The sequence below is a fragment of the Eriocheir sinensis genome, chromosome 5, assembly GCF_024679095.1.
Source record: "Eriocheir sinensis breed Jianghai 21 chromosome 5, ASM2467909v1, whole genome shotgun sequence".
NCBI lineage: Eukaryota > Metazoa > Arthropoda > Malacostraca > Decapoda > Varunidae > Eriocheir > Eriocheir sinensis.
In genome coordinates, this window is record NC_066513.1 from 10,447,366 (window position 1) to 10,451,534 (window position 4,169).

The window sequence follows — 4,169 nt, forward strand, 5'->3', positions numbered from 1 at the left end:
CGCCCCTGTTAGAGGTACAGATGGAAAATGTGTTATATTGTGTTGAAGACGCCCCTGTTAGAGGTACAGGTGGAGAATGTGTTATATTGTGTTGAAGATGGGCATAATGTGAGATGCCGCCCCTGTCAGAGTTACAGGTGGAAATAAATTATGTGTTTTAGTGAATCCGTACGGAGAAGCCACTAAGGTGGTGATTCTACCCCCCAAGTATTTCCAAGGCGATAACTCTGGCTCATTCGTCGCCACTGCAGGGCACGGAGGAACCAAAGTTACGTTATGTCGGTGTAGAAAGTTCGCTTTCTGGCCTGGAATGAAACGGGATGTGGAAAATTATGTAAGGTAGTCGTTTTAAAAGTGAGTTGGGAACTTGCACCCTGCTCCTTGGCGGCAATATCCAGACGTCACCGCTCCTTTTGAGAGAATACACATGGACCTTGTGGGTCCCATGGGTGTATCGGACAATGGGGTTCGATACGTAATGCCCATAGTTGATGTTTTTAAAAGGTATTTGATTACAGTACCCTTACGGAGTAAGGAAGCCCGCGAAATGGCAAGGGCGTTGTACGTGGATGTTGTTTGTGTACACGGTGTTCCTCAGACAGTTGTTACAGGTCAAGGTTCAGAGTTCGTTAATTCCGTGATGCAGGAGATAAATTAGAAGCTACCTGTGCGACACGCGAATAACGGCTTACCATACAAATGGAAATGGAATAATAAAGCGCGCAAATTATACTGTTGTTAACATTTTGAGGAGAATGTTCTAGGAAATGTGTCCGTTTGGGATATAATGCTACTTATAGACATCTTGGCCTATAATGCTGCGTATTATCGCACCATAAAGGAGTCCCTATTTTATCGAGAGAGACAGAGAGAGGATTTTTAGAGATCCTCCTGTACCCTACACTATGTTAGAAAAAAATTCAGCAGCCCTGGTATGATATTTACTCCTATAAAGAGGAAATGACTGCAATTGCAAGGAAAGTTTATGATATTTACTCCTATAAAGAGACAATGGTTGTAATTGCAAGGAAAGTTTATGATATTTACTCCTATAAAGAGACAATGGTTGTAATTGCAAGGAAAGTTTATGATATTTACTCCTATGAAGAAAAAATGGTTGTAATTGCAAGGAAAGTTTATGATATTTACTCCTATAAAGAGGAAATGGTTGTAATTACAAGGAAAGTTTATGATATTTACTCCTATGAAGAAAAAATGGTTGTAATTGCAAGGAAAGTTTATGATATTTACTCCTATAAAGAGGAAATGGTTGTAATTGCAAGGAAAGTTTATGATATTTACTCCTATGAAGAGGAAATGGATGTAATGCAAGGAAAGTTTATGATATTTACTCCTTTGAAGAGGAAATGGATGTAATGCAAGGAAAGTTTATGATATTTACTCCTATAAAGAGGAAATGGTTGTAATTGCAAGGAAAGTTTATGATATTTACTCCTATAAAGAGGAAATGGTTGTAATTGCAAGGAAAGTTTATGATATTTACTCCTATGAAGAGGAAATGGATGTAATGCAAGGAAAGTTTATGATATTTACTCCTATAAAGAGGAAATGGTTGTAATTGCAAGGAAAGTTTATGATATTTACTCCTATAAAGAGGAAATGGTTGTAATTGCAAGGAAAGTTTATGATATTTACTCCTATAAAGAGGAAATGGATGTAATGCAAGGAAAGTTTATGATATTTACTCCTATAAAGAGGAAATGGATGTAATGCAAGGAAAGTTTATGATATTTACTCCTATAAAGAGGAAATGGTTGTAATTGCAAGGAAAGTTTATGATATTTACTCCCATGAAGAGGAAATGGATGTAATGCAAGGAAAGTTTATGATATTGACTCCTATGAAGTGGAAATGGCTGCAGTTGCAAAGAAAGTTTATGATAGATGCCAGGTTTACATTGAAAAAGGTAAAGAAGAAATAGAAAAGTAATACAAAGCTACAAAATCAAAACTATCAACGTTGGAGATAGTGTTCCTCAAACGAGACCACAAAGAAAAGTAAATAAAAAGTTGTAACCTATTTTTGATGGACCCTACAGGGTAATAGAGAAGATCAGTGGTAAAAATTAGGAACCTCAGGACTAGTAAGGTTTCAACGGCCCCCACAGATAGAGTAAAAGTCATTCATGAAGATTGCATCGATGTGCAGCAATGTCCAACGGTTAGGCGAGCATACCCTTTAAATCCAGAGACAGACACTGATCTATTCTTTGCATTGCTCAACCCTGAAATCGCTGAGAAAAATTCTACCGAAAATGATAACTCGTAGCGGAGAGGTGACTGCTACTCATGACACATTAAATAATGTTCGTTCTACAACAGCAATAAACAGCTGATGCACAGGCCCTACCTTCTCAGGTTACTCCCAAACTCTCAGAGCCACCTCGGCATAGATAAAGTCTTCGCTCTTCCACGGTACAAGAGTTGCCTAATGTAGTGTCCAAGCCTATGCGATATAAAACAGGAATAATGTATAAAGATGGAAATGCAATGATTAAGCGGAAATATGACGAAATAAACCACAGATTGATTTGACTCTTTCGGTGTACGACTCAATAACACAACAGGAGTCCCCAACACGTGCTGGCCAAAGTTTCACACCAACATACTATCTATATTATAGTCCTCACAGACAGAGACTAAAGTACCGTTTAGCCTCACAGAAGATGTTTTAGCTGCATTATATAAAGCACGGAATTTAACTGCTTCTTTAACTTGAGATGTTATTCAAATGTCACCTGAGTATCCAGCTGTAAAAGCGATAAAATACACACTCTTTAATTTTGAAAATGAATTCAGTTCATTGTTGCATCATCTCAGAGAAGTTTTAAGCTATGTGATGACTACTAATCAAAACAAGCTGCATGCTTCTATGAATTATAAAAAAAAAACGGGAAGTAATTTTTTTTAACGATCCTTGTCTAATATCTTATTTGGTACCGCGACCCAGGCTCAAGTTGATGCTATTCATGGAAAAATAGAGCACTAGAGTCATTAACTGAGAAAGATTATATATAGTTAAATGTTTATTATGGAAAACTCAACATCATTAAGTAATATGCATGCCATGCAGTCTGCCTTTAATAGGCTATATTCAGCTGTAGATGTATTGAACCAAGTTGTGCGCCATTTTACTATAGACTTTGGCATTAGGAAGAGAAAAAAGCTCCTACAAGCATTGTTGTATTTTGACTTAGCATTGAGACACATAAGACCAGGTATACAAGATTTAAAGTTGAGTCTGTAGGCTCCCCTGCAAACATACATAACTCCAACCATTATGTGAGACAAACAGTTGTTCAACACATTAAAGGAAGCCTAGGTTCGGCCTCCAGGTCTTTTGTGCCTTGCGGTTCCTGATTTTTTAGCTTTATATAGGGATGTAATAACTGTCCTCCAGGACAACGGCTTTGCACGATTCTCGTAATTTATATTTCATCAAACCTTTACGAGGAGATCCGATTGACACCTTTGATGTCTTTCGGATCGACTCCCTTCCATTTTCTGTGCAGAATAGCACTTACTTTCTTATGTATAGTTTTGATTCAAGATGTATTGCCTTCAGTGAGAATAGGAAAATATATTTTCTGCTTTCTAGTATAAAACACTGTAACAAGAATAACCATATGTTAGTTTGTCCTCCCACAGGCCCCGACCATGAGGCTAGTAACGCAGCCTCTTGTGAATCGGCTGCTTTCTTGAAACATGAGTCAGTGATCAACCTCTGCCACACAATAGTCTTGAAAACATTTCCCCCTATGTTTATAAAAGGTCCTGGCTACTGGACCTGTTCACTTGCCTCCCCCATCACTCTGACACTCACATGCCCTACCCATCCTGTAAAAAGACATACTGTTAGCTTGACGGGTAATGGGATATTGATGCTTCGGCAAGGTTCTCTTCGCAGTGCTGAGTCCATCCCCCTACAGGAGCTAATAGCTGGCTTGCAGCCCCTAAATTCTGTGGTCGAGCCGGATCAGCCCTTTCAACCTGTAATCCATTGGTGGATTGCCTTCGCCATGTCGTGATCCTGGTTCTTCTGCTGGTGACGTCTGCCGTGGGGTATTCCTATGTCCTGCGCTACGCACAGTGCCGCCTCCTTCCAGACTCAAGCCAACTGCAGACATTGCAAGGCGTATCTTCTCCACC